The sequence below is a fragment of the Tenebrio molitor genome, chromosome 4 (genome assembly GCF_963966145.1).
Source record: "Tenebrio molitor chromosome 4, icTenMoli1.1, whole genome shotgun sequence".
Taxonomy (NCBI): Eukaryota; Metazoa; Arthropoda; class Insecta; order Coleoptera; family Tenebrionidae; genus Tenebrio; species Tenebrio molitor.
The window spans coordinates 9113851-9131378 of record NC_091049.1 but is presented as its reverse complement, the minus strand read 5'-3'; the positions used below and the strand labels follow the sequence as shown (position 1 = coordinate 9131378).

The 17528-nt window shown below is 40.4% G+C and overlaps 6 long non-coding RNA genes and 1 pseudogene across 9 annotated transcripts; 3 read left to right on the top strand and 4 right to left on the bottom strand.

Annotated features, from left to right (window-relative positions):
* Positions 1–14: 14 nt before the first annotated feature.
* LOC138127692 (uncharacterized) lies at positions 15–3792 on the top strand. Its single transcript, XR_011158344.1, has 2 exons — positions 15–2436; positions 2495–3792. It is a non-coding gene; the product is annotated as an uncharacterized lncRNA (long non-coding RNA).
* A 1527-nt stretch (positions 3793–5319) lies between these two features.
* LOC138127688 (mitogen-activated protein kinase-binding protein 1-like) lies at positions 5320–8496 on the bottom strand (annotated as a pseudogene).
* Positions 8497–8698: 202 nt separating this feature from the next.
* Positions 8699–9315, bottom strand: LOC138128614 (uncharacterized). The gene is made up of 2 exons (XR_011158806.1): positions 8895–9315; positions 8699–8834 (listed from the first exon to the last, which is right to left on the bottom strand). It is a non-coding gene; the product is annotated as an uncharacterized lncRNA (long non-coding RNA).
* A 218-nt stretch (positions 9316–9533) lies between these two features.
* On the top strand, positions 9534–11738 carry LOC138128612 (uncharacterized). Its single transcript, XR_011158804.1, has 2 exons — positions 9534–10680; positions 10776–11738. It is a non-coding gene; the product is annotated as an uncharacterized lncRNA (long non-coding RNA).
* A 151-nt stretch (positions 11739–11889) lies between these two features.
* LOC138128613 (uncharacterized) lies at positions 11890–13191 on the bottom strand. Its single transcript, XR_011158805.1, has 5 exons — positions 13091–13191; positions 12592–12994; positions 12483–12533; positions 12321–12413; positions 11890–12270 (listed from the first exon to the last, which is right to left on the bottom strand). It is a non-coding gene; the product is annotated as an uncharacterized lncRNA (long non-coding RNA).
* A 10-nt stretch (positions 13192–13201) lies between these two features.
* Positions 13202–15417, top strand: LOC138128611 (uncharacterized). 4 transcript variants are annotated; one of them, XR_011158803.1, is made up of 5 exons: positions 13202–13526; positions 13588–13926; positions 14755–14969; positions 15029–15209; positions 15267–15417. It is a non-coding gene; the product is annotated as an uncharacterized lncRNA (long non-coding RNA). The 4 variants fall into 4 exon arrangements; XR_011158802.1 differs by having other exon boundaries at positions 13588–14705; XR_011158800.1 differs by having other exon boundaries at positions 13588–14969.
* Positions 15418–16584: 1167 nt separating this feature from the next.
* LOC138128957 (uncharacterized) lies at positions 16585–17191 on the bottom strand. The gene is made up of 2 exons (XR_011158971.1): positions 16859–17191; positions 16585–16805 (listed from the first exon to the last, which is right to left on the bottom strand). It is a non-coding gene; the product is annotated as an uncharacterized lncRNA (long non-coding RNA).
* Between the last annotated feature and the right edge of the window lie 337 nt (positions 17192–17528).

Sequence of the window (17528 nt, the reverse complement as noted above, 5' to 3'; positions counted from 1 at the left end):
AACGGAACGCCGTTCCGATTCGTCATTAAAGTTATGCTTTGCGTTCCGTTTCGTAAAATTTTCGAAAAAATGGTTTCGTTTCGTTATTAGTCTAATAAATTGTACCTCCCAGGCGCGATCTTATTTCTATTATTGTCTATGCAAACAATGCATCTGGTGTTTGGTGCCGACATCGGCACTGGACACAAAATTCTGGGAAACTGCGGCCCGCAACATGTGTGATGCATCTTTGTCTCGGACTTTGCTGCAAGTCGGAAGCAATAAATTAAGAATTGATCTTTTCTCTATAAGACACTTCAGTCCTTTTCGTTATTCCATTCTATTTTCAGTATCGTTTGCGACAGTTTTAATGATAACTGTGTTTGCTGTTTATAACTGTGTCATACAGCGACAGTGTGTGCTTTTAATTAAATTCAGTTTATGAATTATATTTGTCTAAATAAAACATAATAACAAACTATTTCTGGTGCCAACAGTAAAATCATACTTTTTAATTTTTTACGAGGTAAGCCACTTGTTAAATACTTTTTAATTTAAATTAAAAAAAAATGTATTTATTGACAGTTTACATTTAAAAAAAATTGCTACAATGGATACATTTTTGATCAACTGGGTTAAAAAATCAGAAAAACGCCAAGCCAACACCGAACTTGAAACCGATAATTCATGTTCATCTTCTAAAAAGCCACGCATTAAAGAAGAAGTTGTCTCTAAAATTGTGTTAGAAACACCTGTACTAAATGATATTAATTGTGAAGATGCTGATTTTGATTTACCAGTGTGTTGGAATAAAACACAGGCAAATAATTTTCAAAGTGCAAATGACTGGTTAATCATAAAAAACAAAAGTTTGGGTTGTAGAGTGTGTAAAGAAATCAAAACACTCGGAGCTTACGCGGATAAAAATCTGCGACTTTCGAAAGTATGGCAAGATTGTGTTGTGCAACCTAACTGCACCACTAAGGAATCTCAACAATCTAGCTTAAGAAAAAAAATTTTTGAACATAAAAAAAGTGAGGCTCATAATAAAGCTTTGGAGATTTCTACGCAGCTTAAAAAAAAGAAATTGATTTTCAAGTCGAAAATATGCATGAAAAACATTTTTCAACAACCGAAAAAGTATTTCGAACGGTTTACAAAATCGTCAAAAATCAAAGACCGTTTGTCGATTTACCACATGAGGTTGATCTACAAGTTTTAAACGGAATTTCACTGGGTAAAATTCTTCATTCTGACAAAACCTGTGCTGCAATTGCCAGTCATATCGCAACAGAAATGAAGAAAAACATTTGCAAAGATATCATTAGCACAAAGAAAAAAATATCTGTTTTAATAGATGAGTCAACAACTCTCAGTAAACGAACTGTGTTGATAGTTGTTCTAAGAGTATTTTTTGAAGACATACCTGGAGACCCTTATACGTTCAATCTAGATCTAATAGAACTTTCTGACGCATCTGCGGAAAGCATTACCAAGGAACTACTGAGATGTTTAAATGAACATAAAACACTGTTTTATTACCTTTGCTTGTGACGGAGCTTCCGTAATGCTCGGCAAAAATTCCGGAGTAGCCACACGATTGAAAACAATATTTCCAAATTTAGTAGTGTGGCATTGTTCTAACCATCGACTAGAGCTTGCTGTGAATGACGTTGTGGATGAAGTTTATGGTATAAATCATTTCAAGATATTTATGGATAAATTGTACACCCTATACTATATTGCAACTTCGAGAAGCTGCAAATTCGTTGGATTGCGAAATTTTAAAAATTGGCCGAATTTTAAGTGTCCGTTGGGTAGCATCTAGCAGACGTACCGTGAATGCTGTCCTCAAAAATTATCCCGCACTTTGTGAACACTTTAACAGAGCTTCCACGGATATGTCTAGGGATGCAAGAGAAAGAAGCAAATATGATGGTCTCAAAAAAATGATCACATCCGTTGAATTTGTAGCAAATTTAAATGCTATGTCCGATGCATTAGACGAGTTAGGTGATTTATCCGAATTTTTACAAAGACGTAACATTACGTTAATTGATGCGGACAAAGCTGTAAGAACTACCATTCGTGTACTAGATTCTATGGCAAATGAGCCTGGTCCTAAACTTTCTGATGTTCAGAATGCTCTAAATGTAAAAGAGTTTAAAGGGGTTCCGTTACATGACGGAAAAGTAAAAATTATCAACACCGCACAGTTTTTTAGAAGTTTAGCCAATAATCTGAGAAATCGAATGATGACGTCAAGTTCCTCCCACGTCAGTAGTAATGCTGGAAATAACAATTCAATAAAACAATATAATCTTTTACTAAAAAATCTGGAGGTTTTGAATCCAAAAAATTGGCCAAAATCTGATGACGATGAAGTGGACATAACATACGGAGATAAAGAGGTTCGCCAGCTTTGTGATCAATTCATTTTAGAAGAACAAGTGCAAGGTATAATTTAAATGTTTTTTAAATGAATATAATTAGATATATTTTATCTCTGTTGTAGATATTATTCGTGGTTTTCGAGCATTTAAAATGAACAGAAGAGAAGGGGACATTCCAGAAGACTTTAAGCCTCTCTTAAAAGCGGTGGCAACGATCCCTATTTCAACAAGTGAATGTGAAAGAAATTTCAGTTCAATGAATGAGATCGTTACACCTACAAGAACTTCCTTCAATTCGAAGACTGTGGCAGGATTAGTTTTTATTAATTGTGTTGGTCCCCCGTTATCAAAATTTAACCCTCAGTCATACGTTCGTTCATGGCTGACTAAAGGCCATCACTCTGCAGATGATGCGGCAAGCCGCAGACGAATAATAAAAGAGGACAATACTTATAAGTCATTATGGAAATTATTATAAAACTTAGAATGTTATGGAACAAAAAGTATATACATATTATATTAGTTTGAACAAGTCTACACGTTTTAATAGTAAAAACCAACATTTTTCTTAATTTTTTTTTTTTAATTTGATTTTACAACAATCGTTCCGTTTCGTAATTTTGTCCATTTCGAGCCCTGGCGGCTGTATCTACACTCACCTCACCTCACTTGTAAATGGAACACGCTTATTGTGTCAATTTTATTCTGACAGTTCCCGTTTTTTTTGTAACCAACTGTACAACCTGACACATTTTTCACCAAACAGTATTGCCCGTTCTATTTCTAAGGTAGAATGCAGTGTTGGTGGAAATTTAGAATTGAGACAGACTTTACCATCGAATTCATGAAAAACTAGTAGGTACAGCAAAGTTTTGTTGGAGTAAATTGGGCTACATGAAAATGTCAAATATAAACGTCTGTCATTCATTATGACAGTTCGAATGTAACAATGCTCAATCCAACGTCAAGCGTATTTATAGACCGTGCCTAGCCCAAATAACCACCACCTGTTGAATTAAGTTGGTAAAAACAAAATTACACTAAGTGTATAATGGCAATTTTGATATTACTAGGGTGCTAGACCAATCAAATCTAAGTACATACACAACGTTGCTGGTTAATCTTCTGGATAGAATGCAGTGTTGGTGGTTATTCGGCTTTGGCAAAAACTTTAGGTTATTGTCATTTGTATTGTTACTATTGTTTGAGGTTTAAGGGCATTAAAGTTTTTCGAGTTTGAACGCGTACTTAAAAAAAAAACAGTTTTAGTTGTTTAATCCTTTTATTTTACGAACCTACATTTATTTACGAAATTACAGTCTGAGGTTACATCTGGGTGAGCCTATACAGAATTGACACTTTGATAATAACTACAATAACATCTGTTAAAAAATTACATATTAAATAAAATTGTACAGTATAAATAAAAAAAAATTGTTACATACGCTTCCAGTGGCATGATAAAAGATCAATTCATACTGCATTAAAAACAACCATAAAATACAATCAATATAAACATTTCGTATAAAAAATACAACAGGATAGGGGAAGCACAGAAACAATTCCTTTCTCTTATTTAAAAAAAAATCCTATTTTGCACACTTCTCATTTGGCCTATCGTTTCAGTACATCGTAAATGTTACAGCCGACAATCTGGAATGTTTCATAACGATTAATCAATTAACCCATCAAATCCACGGTATTACGATTAACATGAGATTTCGCTCCCTTTACGACTAAGACAATCACAGAATTATCAACGATACTACAACACACTATCAAATGTTAGAGTTATGAATCTTTTGTTGTACCATATCTAGGAGTATGTCCGAGTACTGCTCCATCATGCTGACCACCGAGTTCGGGCCGCTCGGTCCCTTCGACACCAGATCGTTCAGCTTCTTCACCGTGTCGGTCTGGTTGACGTCGACGTTGCCGCTGCTCTGCTTCAGCTTCTTGAAGATGCAGTCGTGGAGGATTTTGTGCGTGTGCAGGATCGACATCTCCAGGTTCTTCACCATGTCCATCTTGGCCACGCTCGTCTCCCTCGTGTCCGTCTCGGTCTCGTTCAGCCTGTTGTACAACCCCACCACCTTGTCCGCCGCCTCGGTCAGCTCTTGGATGACGTCGTCGCAGAGCTGGTGCGAAACTGGACAACAACACAATCGAAACATGACAACCTCGCGACGCGCTTCCGCTCACCTTCCACCGTCGACAGATCCGGCCCCGCCTCCTCGTTGGTGAGGGTCTCGTCCAGGTCCACCTTCAGCTTCTCGAAGTGGATCGTATGCCGCCCCCCTGCAACAACCCCGTCACTTCGGTGTCTCGACGCCGCCGCCGATAGCGAACCTTTCGTCTTGTCCTTGTTGTTGAGGTGCCTGCGGGGCGTCACCGTCGGCGGCCCGTTCTCGTATGTCGCTCTGGTCCTGGGCGGCACCGCCGGCTTCGTCGGCTGCACCTCGATCTCCTCCTCGGACGTCGACACGTTGTCCACGCCAACCGTGTTCAGGTTGCTCGTCGAGTACGACTGCTTCTTCCTGTTCTGCAGCGACTTGTTGATCTTGTTGTGCGAGCTGATCGTCGGACGCATCAACCTCGACACCTTCTTCTCGGCTTCGTTGTCCGAATCGGACTGGTTCAGCACGCCGCTCGATCTGCTCCTCGTCATCGCCGCGTTGTTCTTCGCGTACCTGGACCCGCTCCGCGACGCGCTCGCCGACGACTTCTTTCCTGAAACTGGCCCGGGGGCGGTCAGCGGAAGGACACCTTCTCGAAGGGGACGCAAGCTGAATCGTGCCCATGCCGGGGGCGCCACAGCGGCACTCGTTTTTTCCAAAACTGACCACGCGACGCGGCATTCAGGCCGCTCATCGTTCTTTTTTTTGGTAAAACCGTTCGCTCCTGGGCCCCTGCTTACCTTGATCGATCTTATTTTTGGATGCCACCGGCTTTTGCATGCTCAGATCGCTCAAGCTGCACGACCTACGCAAACTGCTATCCGGACTGCTTTCGTCTAGATAGACTGGAAACATGCAAAAACAAAAAGAAAATCACCAAACGGGAAAGCCCAAATGAAAATAAAACAAAAACGAAATGATAATCGAAAAGGTAAGGGGCATGCGGGGGACCACCGAACGACCATCTCGATGCTGCTCTTTGTACAGAAGCGCTCTCCACATCCAACATGCCTGCCATAGTCACCTTCCCGTCCTTCGTTGTTCCGGTTTTTCGCTTTGGCGTCGTAGCTGAGCCGCCTCTCGACGAAGCTGGGCAGGCTGAGGTTGCGCCGCCTCACGGGCGTCGCACGCAGCCTGGTCAGGTCGTTGTAGTAGCTGGTCATGCTCTCGTACATGCTCGACAGTGCTCGCACCTTCCCCGAGCGGACGTTTTTGCGGAAGATGTCGACCAGCCCGTTGATCTTGTGGATCTTCTTCTGGATCTCGTTCAAGATCTTGATGTTCTCGAGGGCGAACTGGATGCTGACATATCTTTTGCCCTTGTCGAACTTGTCGCAACCCTCCGACCACAAATTCACCGAGTCGTAGACCCTCAAGTCTGGACTCTCCACGTTCAAGTTCAACTCCAAAGTGTCCTTCGCGGACTTATCCAGGCTGTCGTACAGCTCGGTCAAGATGTTCGCGTTCGGACTGGTCTCCAAGTCTCTCTCGACGTTCTTCTCTTTGTAACTCAACTCGATCGTATTCTCGTCGGTCACGTGACGGTTGTTCAACTTGTTACTCTTGATGTTGTAGAAGTCTTCCTTCTTGATGTACTCGTACGACGTCCTAGTCTTCCTGGTCTTGGAACTGTGCCTTCTCACCGCTTTCGGCGGCTTGTGACAGACCTTCTCGCCCTCTATCGGACTCTTCGTGAACAAGTGCCTGTCCAAACTCGACGTCTCCTGCACCTGGTTCTTGTTCGTGTTCTTCTCGAACTTGAGCGTGCCCGAACTGAAATTTTTATTCCCGCTTTCGAAAATCTCCAAATTGAATTCGGGCTTGTTGTTCAGGACGTTACAAAACCTACTCTTGTACTGCTTGTTCTTCGTCTCCAAGCTGGGTATGTACATGTCAGTTTTCACGTTCTTCACGCTCAACGGTTTCTTCTCCTCCTCCACCACCTTGTTCTTCACGTTCTTGCTCTTGACCTTTTGCTCCGCCTCCACGAAAAACGCCACCGGTTTCTTCGCTATGTTCTCGAACCTCAACAGCTTCTCCTGGAACTCCGCGCTGGCATTGCACTTCTTGGCCACCACCTCTTGGGGTGTGGGAAAATCCGTCTGCGTCTGACTGGTCCTCAACTGCGCCTTCCTGGGACTCACCGGCTCGCTGCCCAGATTCTTCGTCCATCTGTCCCTCTCAGGGATGTGGGAGAGGTCGTGTATCGACTGGCTGTACCGCAGTGGACTGGAGTGCCCCACCTGCACGCAACACACACCCCTTTTACACCCCGAATCAGCCGCCCCCGTCGCTACTCACGCTCTCCAGCTTCTTCTTCGTCTCGGCGATCTTCTTGTTGAGCAGCTGCCTTTTGAGGGCCGCCTCCGGGTCGCTCTTCGTCTGCTTGACGGCGTTGATCGCCGCCATGTTGATGTCCGTCGCCCTCGTCAGGAACTTGCTCGAGATGGACGTCTTCCCCGGCGTCAGCTCGGTCTCGGCGCCGCTCATGCTCTCGAACGTCGACTGCAGGTACTTCTCCCGGCTGCCCAGCTGGTCGAGCGACTCCGAGCTGATCGAGAACAGCGACATCGGGTTTCTGTCGGTGTTGTCGCCGCTCGGGGTGGAGGCCTCGTCGTCGTCGTCGTCCGAGTCCTGGCTGCCGTACGTCGACGAGCTCTGCAGAATCAGGATCTGGGGGGCAGCGCCTTTCTTCTTCCGCTGCGACTTGCGCAGTTCGTCGGCGTCGATGTTGGTCACCGTGAACTCGCTCCCGCTGCAACCGTTCCCAAGTGGTACCAGAAACAACTTCGCCGCTCCCGCACTCACCTGGCCGAATCCGCCTGGCTCGGGTAGTACAGCGGCCGGTGGCGGTACTCCTGGTCCGAGTCGATGTCCCCGTCGTGCGCCGCCGATTCGAACCCGGTGTCTGACATGATCTCCCTTCGACTGTCTCCCCTGGTCACGGTAATGTTCTCCATCATCGTCACCTACACCCATACACACGCGTTTAGAAAAAAACAATAAAAATACATCTACGTGTGACTCACCCTCTTCGATATGATACTCTCCTTGCGACTCTCCTCCAGCGAGCTGTCTTTGGAACCGTCCGAATCGAACCGCCTCTCGGCCGGCGAAGGAACACCCGAATAAAAATTCTTGACGTCGAGCGGGTGGTCCGCCCGTTGGGCCCACCGTCCCTTCGGCACCGCCACATTTTTGGTGAGCGGCGGCGAATGACTAGTATCCTCGTTCAGTTGTTTCTTCGCCCACTGAGGGAGCTGTCCGATGCTGAATCTGTAACTGGCGTCCATCTCGTCGTAGAGGTCGCCACCGTCGTTCAAAATGTCACTGTCTAGCGTCTTCCCTTGTCTCATCGCCTGCTGGCTCAGTCTCGCGTGCATCGTCACCACCATGTCGTGGGGCACCTTCCAGACGAAGACGCATCCGTCGCCGCTCGTCGAAATCAGTCGTCGACAGTAGTTGGTGAACCTCAACCCCGTAGCCAGCTCGGAGTGGCCGCACATCGTCGCCATGCACTCTCCCGAGTAGTAGTCGTAGACCGACAGACGTGGCCAGGTAGATCCCGGACCGGTCGAGAACCACCTTGATCAGGGTGCCGTCATCTCCGGTGCTCCCCTTGAAGCTCTTCGTGTGTTTTCCGGTGTTGACGCTGTAGATTCTGACGTTGCGGTCTTGGCACGCCGTCAGCACGTGCTTCTGGCCAGTGTCGATTTCCATGTCGTAGAGGGTGGTCTTGCCGCTGGCGTTGTGGTCGCGACTGAACTGCGGCTTTCCCGCGGAGTCTCCCAGAGACCTGAAGATGAGACTCTTGTCGGCGCCGCACGACACCATGTGCACGTTCCTGTGATTGGTCAGGAAGCGTACCGCGGTGATCGACGATGAGTGGTCGTCCAACGTTTGCAAAAACTCGTACCTGGGGGCGGACCGTCGCATTAAAAACTTTGTTGCTCGGGTTAATTCCAACAGCACAAAAAAAATACATAACTGATGTAAATCGATTTGTCACACTCTATTATGCAAGGTTATCATAATAGTTATTTTTGCGCGATTGTACTCTATTTGGTTGTTTACCACGTCTGTTTCCAAGATGGTAAGCTCTGTTTACTCGTTGCTAACGATAAACTCGATGGTAAGTAATTTTTGGTGTTCTAGAACGGTAAGTAAAGTTTATTCAAAATTAATCGATTATTATAATAATTTTTATGTAGACGGAAGTTGAAGACAAGATGTGGGGGCACTTTCTGGAAACTCATAAAGCTCTTGTAGTCGGCTTTCCTTGGCGCTGCAATGAAATAGCATTAGCAAACTTGCCGCGACATTGGCATTGTCAAAATTTTCATACCCCGCATTTTCCTTGTCTTCTTGATTACACGTTGAGGTCGTTAGTTTCAAAAATTCTTTATTTGTGACGCACCCCACATTCAAAGTTTCTTCTACAATATCCACTTCGTTTTCGGAATCACTAATTTCACTCATTTTACTGCTTGTTTTTCAACACAACTGGCGATATTTGCGCACAAAAACTGCAATGGCGGTAGTTGTTTGCAGATTGCCTTAGAAACGCGATACAAAAATCGACATTGTGGCAACACGATGTGAAGGGCGTCGTATCGCATTGCATTCTAGTTAGGAATGTTTTGTAATAAATATTCAATCGCGCAAAAAATCTCATAAGCATGACGAACGTTAATGACAATGTACGGATCTCAGACAATATTGGAGTCGTCGCAAGCTCCTCCTCCAAACAATTGTCTTCGATCCGTACAGTGGGGAGCACGGAATTTCGCACACCAATTTGTATGTCATTAAAAAAAACTATCTAGTCTAAGCTTTATGGTCATTATAATCAATCATGATTTATGTGATCATGACTGATGTTTCACCTAAACTGTCACGAAACTGCCGCCAGTATCTCATTTTAATAAAATTATATTAGTGAAATGTCCAATGTGTGCGAAATTCCGTGCTCGCCACTGTACATTGTCATTACCGTTCTTTATACTTAATATACTATTATGTGATGAGCTTAGTAAATTAATCTTTACGGGCGCGCTGGCACTTGTTGGACGAGCGACGTAAGGAGCGAGTCCCATAAGCCAGTAAGCCCAGTAAAGATTAATTGCTAAGCGAGTTGCATACAAACTTTTATTTCCACCTTCAACCTTTAAATTTCGTTTTTTAATTGTTATTTATGTTTATAAAAATTTTGTAATGAAAGGCGGTGGGGCAATTATACCTACGTCGTCATGGTGTTGAGATAAACAACAAAAATACTGTCAGAAGTTTTGTGAAATTTGTTGCAAAAAGAAAGAAAAGAAAGAATGGCTTTAATGCCCGATGAAGACTTTGAAGGCGATTTTCTTGAAATGCAAGAAAATAATCACGGAATTACCAACGCTGCAAGTGCGGCTCTCTACTGATTCGATCCCAGGAGCGATATGAAAATACTTGCGAAACGGATCAAAATGCATTATTAACGTATGTAATTGCAACAATTGATAGTTAAATTTGTTTGTGTTTGTAATAAACATAGTTTTGATTATTTATTTTTTGATGAGACTTGTAATAACTATTACAGGTCTCTTCTACGTGCCTGTTAAATATTACAGGGCTCTGCCTGTAATTACCCATTTACTTAGTTACCACAAATACCTATAAAGTGTCATTTACTTACACCCCTTTGCACCGCTTATAGTTAAGTTGTAGTTAACTTTAACTTATAGTTAAACGACAAATTACTTTGCACGGTATCTTTAAGTAACGGTTAAATGCCTAACTCATAGTTAAAAATTAATTTGTAGTTTGGGTAGGGATTAACTCAATTTATGAGGTTATGTTATGACACACGTCACAAGTTGCTGCCACGTGTTTTGTGAATTGTGATTATAGTTGCGTTATTTTATCTTCGAAATGGCTGCAAATGTAAATATGGATTATGATAGTGATGGAGATGTGCTGGATGTGATAAATTTCATAGAATTCGGTATACCGCGAACACTTTATGTTCGATCACATTACTTCCTTACCATGGACGAAGTAAAATTTCGAAAGAGATTTAGGTTAACGAAAGATACCGTCATGAATATTCTTGATCAGATAGAGCATAATCTGGAATTTCCTTATGATATGTAAGTATAGAAACGATGGGTTTCAATCGTTAATTATTTCGCTTCTTCCATTAACTTTACCTAATATAAGTATTTATATTTTATTTTTCTTTCAGAAACAACTGCGTTGCTCCAATAGATCAGTTGTTGACTTGTTTACGGTTGTATTCAACAGGAGGACATCTTGACGCCGTTGCAGACTTTGCAGGGATGCATCTCTCTACAGTCTCCAGGATAGCTGTAAAAGTATCGGAAGCAATTGCACGATCGGCACCGAATTATATAGGATTTCCAACTACTCATGATGAGTGTCGAAAAACTCAACAGGATTTTTTATAATATCGCCCAATTTCCGAGGGTTTTAGGAGCTATTGACGGCTCTCATTTTAAAATTCAATCTCCTGGCGGTGATGACCCGGAAATTTTTAGAAACAGAAAAGGATACTTTTCTATTAACGGACAATTTATTTGCAATTCGCATTTAAAAATATTAGATGTTGTAGCTAGATGGCCAGGTTCATCTCACGACGCTACTATTTTTAATAATAGCCAAATTAAAAGAAAATTTGAAAATAACAATTACACGAATTGTGTACTGTTAGGGGATAGTGGCTATGCAAACAAAACCTATTTAATGACTCCCCTTCTAAATCCTGGCACTCCAGCAGAACAACTGTACAACGAAAGCCACATTAGAACAAGGAATGTTGTGGAACGTTTGTTTGGAGTGCTAAAACGAAGATTTCCTATCTTGGCGTACGGTTGTCGTTTAAAGTTGGAAACATTTTTAACTATAATAGTTGCCACATCAGTGTTACACAACGCTGCACTAAACATGGGGGACATCGAAGCACCGCCTGTACCTGCAGAAATCGATGAACACATTTTAGAACAATTGATTCGGGACGGGCAAATACCTGGCATCAACAATGATGATGTAAGAGAAATTGCGGGAAGTGTACAACGAAGAATTTTAATTAATGATTATTTCCAACGAAGGGTATAAAATTTAGATGTATATAATTTATTGTTTTTACTGTTCGAATTTTTACATAAATAAAATAACTTGTTTAGCGGTAGGTTTTTGTACTTTTTTTATTGAAAAATAACAAACAAGTAAATTAATTAAAATGTCGCAATGCATTCAATTGCTCTTCTTTAATTTCGATGTCTAACATCAACGCTTTTTTTTTTTAGTTCAAATATTTCTGCCTCTCTCTTCTTCGCCACATCTATCTCATTCAACTGGGCCTTTACATAGGCCAATTGGTATTGAGCAATTTCTTCTTTCAGAGTTCCTACTTTCTCGAATTTTAAGGCAACGCTCTCAGTTGCAGAGTTTGCTGCAGGCCTGCGCCGGCTCATATTTTTACTTGACCCACACAGTTTTGAATTGAGTTTTGAACTCATAAGCTTTGCTGGTGTGTAAGTACTCCAGTCAATGGGTTCAGTTGTGTGGCTAGTAGAAGTTCCTGGTTGAGTACTGTGGCTAGCAGAAGTTCCTGGTTGAGTACTGTGGCTAACAGAAGTTTCTGGTTGAGTACTGTGGCTAGCAGAAGTTCCTGGTTGAGTACTGTGGCTAACAGAAGTTTCTGGTTGAGGTTCATCCAGCTGTAAAATGAATTTTATTTTATGAATATTACAATCAAACAAATGATTACCACTAATTCTTCTGGTTCGAGAATAACAGGCTGTTCAGCTTCAGGACTTGATGACATAAGGGGCTGCAGTAGGGTGGTAACAGTATTCAATTTCTGAAGTAAATAATTCATAATAAAATGTCGAAAAAATGGATACCAAGTAATAGTTAAGTATGTACTTACTTGGACGTTTCCACAAGTACCTGTATTGTGTTCGAAAGTTTCATCTCGTGACTAAAAATCACATAACAGCAGTTTTATAAAGAATTAAATGTTTTGTATAATTAATTACCATGTTTTGCAATGAGTCTGAATCAAAATTATTGGACAATCCATATACAGTTCTTTTGTTCATTATTTCCAACGTTAAGTCAAAGACTGGATCCGTTGATTTTACAACAGCTTTACCACCACCTGTGGTACGGAAGCTACGTTTTTCTTCAGCTGCAGTTTTTCTGGTTTCTTTTTTTTGTTGTTGTAAAATCTTTTTAGAGATTCTACACTTCTGAAGACTGTACTTTGACTGTTAAATTCTTCCTCGATTTTTTTCCACGCTGCCTCTTTTTCAGACCAATTGATCGCCCCAGTTTTTTTAGATTCAATGACTTCTTTATATTTTTTTATCAAATGAAGACATTGCAACTTTTCTTCATAGAAAAATTAGCTGAGCGAACTCTTTTCGCATTTGGTTCCATCTAAGCGATTTATTATAAAATAGTTTAGTACCTCATATTAACAATAAGTATTAAAAAAAAAATTATTTTATATAAAATTATTAGATTTGAACTTACCTCGTATTGACACGTGTTGCTTTGGATATGGTCACAAAAATATCGTTGTTGTCTCGACGAACGGTGCTGGAGGAAGACAAAACAAGTGCCGCAGGTCGGTCTTGGACCGAGTATACACTTCTTTTCCAACGCGTACCGACCAATGACCGAGGGTGGGTGGAGTTTAATAATGGCGCCAATTTAGGAATTCGAATTACGAAAGGAACGTTGGAAAGAAACCGTTACCACAATTCACTTGTCGTTTGACATTTTACTTGACGCCTTGACTTACAGTGTTTTGCTGTTTTTTACAGTACTTTGCTGGTTTTTGGCTTCATCCTAACGTTTCACGACTTATTTTGATTTGCAATTTTCATTGCAAACTTTCATTTGATTTGTAATAACTTTTATAATACCTATTCGTTTTAAGGTTATGTTACAGCAGGGTCATGGAGAGGTAAGTGAATTTAACTTTAATCTACAAAAGAAGCGTTTAAACATTATAGTTTTTATTTCAGTGAAAATAAACTAATTTGCCATATATGTCAGAAGAAATTTGTTTGCGTTTCAACAAAGAATCGACATTTGAAGACAATGCATAATGAGAAAGTAGGTAGAAGAAAGAAAATCGCAACACATTAAGTGCCCAATGTGCTCTGATGAGAGAAAGGAACTTTTAGCAAATCATGATAGCCTTATTCAACATATAACGAAGGTACACAGTGTAAGTATCGAACAATATAATTTCAGTTTTAGGAATATGGAAGAATTCGAAGCTTGGAGAACACAGGAAGGTAGAGAAGTGGATTATGCTTATACTACAAGTGTAAACCGTCCTAATGGTGAAAAGTCTATAGGTATATTACAATTGTAATCGTAGTATGTGCTTATTCACAATGGACATAAGCTTGACATAAGGCATAAGAAATTCAGTGGATATACTATTAATTTTTACGTAACTTATGAGAAGTGCCCTCAGTGAACATTATTGTTGTGTACAAAAAGGCATGAAGAATCATATTCGAGTTATATGGACACATTCATTATTTTCCAATTGCCCAAATTTACAAATTATTCTTAGGTATCTCTTATGTATTTCTTATGTCTTATGTCAAGTTATGTCCATTGTGAATAAGCACTAACTCAAAAGGTTGGGATTTATCAATTTTCAACGACAATAAGTAATTAAAAAAATTTTTTGTTCGACACTGTCAGAATTTGAGAATTTTCTCCTGTGAACGGATTTTGATAAATTTGACAACTTGTCAAAACGAAACGTCAAGCTAATTTTAAAGATTTTCACCGATTTGGAGCCTTCGGGGGGCTCGTCGAACAAAAAAACGTTGTATTCAACTCGTTCTTGTGTAATTTGGACCTTTTTTGGCACGCGTGGGCCATTTTAAATCGCGTGAAACCTTTAAAATTAGCTTGACGTTTTGTTTTGTCAAGTTGTGACATTTATCAAAATCCGTTCACATAGGAGAAAATTCTCAAATTCTGACAGTGTCGAACAAAAAAAGTAATTGTACTAAAAGAGCTATGAAGACTGGTGGTAGCATTCGGATTTGGGGAATATGCCCATCAAGAATATGTGCTAAAATCTCTGGAAATGTTAACTTTTAATAAGTCTTTTCTAGTATGTATTACCTAATAATTAAAATGTATGTTACTGTTAAACTTTTAAGGAACGATAAATGTGAAATGTATTAAAACACATGTGGGTCATGAAGATGAATTAAGAACGAAACGTTTGTCTCAGAAGGAACAGACATTGATAGTCGAGCAGTTACAAGAAAAAAATTCTGAGGAAGATTTATGTATTGAGGAACCTTCAACAAGTAAAATGAATTATCTAAAAAATAAAGGAAACGAGTTGATTAGTTCTGAAAGGACAAAGGAAGTACGTTAAAAGTGTATGGACTAGAAGTAATGTTATTTATCTGTAAAAGATATTTACAGATTGTACTAGCAGATTTTGTTAATTGGGCGAAGAATCTAGAGGGAGAAGCATTTGATAAAGTGAAAGGGATGATAATAGAGTGCAAGAAAAATATTGAGAAAGAAACAAATAATAATCAATTAGGTATGCAGAAAAAGAAAAATAGAGAAGCAATTGTATTATCCTAACAAGAAATGAGTAGTGAGTATTTTGCAAAATTCTTGAAGATACATACATATTTCATTTCTAAATTTCTAGTATAATAATGAGCAAAAATGGTCTCAGTTGGGGTTGGTGGAGGGACAGATCCGACTCCCTTATCAAATGAAGTCAAGAATAAAAATAAATTAACCATATTTAACATTTTTTTGGTTTTACATATAAAGTTCTACTGCAGTTTGTGATGAAATTTGTGTTTTTTCTGACTCCCATTTTTTTTTTAAACATCCATCTAAAAATTTATTTTTTATTAATTGTCAGAGATAGCAGCAATGCTCACGTTTTTAAATGAAACACATTAATTTTTTTTTTAATTCGCGCCATTATTAAACTCCATCCACCCTCGGTCATTGGTCGGTACGCGTTGGAAAAGAAGTGTATGCTCTTGGACCGGCCAGCGACGATTCTACTAGGGGTGGGGGTGCTTTTCCCTACGCGACACTAGAAACGCCTACCGTATTTTAACCATCAGGCTTACCAACTTTCGTTAGGTCATGGTTAGTTAACTATTGCCAGTCTGACGTTCGGTGCAAAGTTTTTCAATTTTAACTAGTGGTTAAAGTTAAGTAAGAGTTAACTAACAACTGATTTAACTATAAGCGGTGCAAATGGGTGTTAGAAGGTGGAAATAAACTATTGAACAAACCGCGGATGTTATGAATCATAACAACCTTAGATGTCTTAAAATCCTCGCTCTACGAGCTCGGATTTCAAACCGACATCTGCGGTAGTTATGATAGTCATAACATCGCTAGGTATGTTAATAGCTATTAATATCATGTTCGGGACATGAATTTTGAAACTCGCAAACAGGTTCCAAGTGTTCTATTAATTCACCCAAGCAATTGGGCAAGTGGCATATTTTTGGGAGGCAATACATTATAATATTATAACATTGACAAAGTAACCTAAGAAATTTTGGAGTGCAATATTTTAATTTCTTAGGCACTTTGTCAACGTATTCTTTTTCAAGACTTAAATTATGCCACACGGCAATTGCGTCTGTGCACACCACATTTGACTTGCATGTTTCACATGGAAGTTTTAATTTTTTTATGATAAAACCGCTAACGTAGCCTAAACTAATTTTAGTTAAATATGATTAATCATAGGAAGGTATAACAAATTCATTAAAATTAATCAGTGGTTCTACCTCCGCTTCTTCGGCGACGCCCTGCGTGACAAACATTTTCACTGATGAGAGTATGTCTGCAGACCCCTCCTCTTGGCAGAAAAAATTCTCCAAAGGATCTTGATTTATGTTTCTAGTTAATAGAAAGTTAAAATCAAGATCCTTCAGAGAAGTAACTATTTCCTCCAACCCACGTAAGGTCACACTTCAATTTTTTAGAGAGGGTGGAACTTCACGTTGCCCCGATTGCAAATTTTTAAAAAACATGTTTTGCAAAGCTCCACGTGCTTCTCTCCAAAATGGAATGTGACCTGAATGTACAGACGCAGCCCATTTATATTCTTTCCTTGATTTATTGAACAAAGTGGAGGCGTTGACACTGTCGAAGAGTCGATCAAAGAACTTCAAAATTGTCGCGGTATCTTTCAAATTTTGTGGATCCATTCCTACAACAGTACAGTTTTAGCTTAACATCACTACAACTGAATTTAAAACTTACCTTCAGATGGAATTCTCGATAACACGGCCATAAAGGACGCCACTGAATGGTTGAATACCTGTGCGGCACAAGAAACCTTAATTTTCTTCATTTTCGCTACGTACACATGGCCGTCAGTCATCTTTGGCATGGATCGTAGTTCTCCAGATGTATTATCTGCTTCATATGCATAAATAATGTCATCCCACCTGGCAGAGATTAGGTCTCCTTCCCGTTCCCAATACACGTCCCTTTTCATGAGGTTATTGCGGATTCCTTTCAGCAAGTGAGGAGAGTCGTAAATGTGTATAACACTTTGATTTCGTACATCATACTTTTTTAAGTGACGTGCATCATGCCCAAGCTGGTTCACAACAGAAACATTTGTTGCCCCCTGGTCGCTGACTGAACGATTAATCACTGTTGGGTGGTGATATTAGCCGTTCAAATGATATAGTCGTCTTTGTATAACTACTTAAAAACTTTATTGTAAAATGTTGATGTACAAGTGTTAAGTACCAAGGATAGTGGTAGACTCTGGTTTTTACCGCTATATCTCGACTTAAATAAGGGTGGGTGATTTCACCCCTCTCACAAAGAAAGTAGGCAGGACTACCTGCTACAGTACCTGTTTCTAACAATAACGTTCAAAATTACATTATTTTGTACATATACCGCCCCCCTTGAAGGC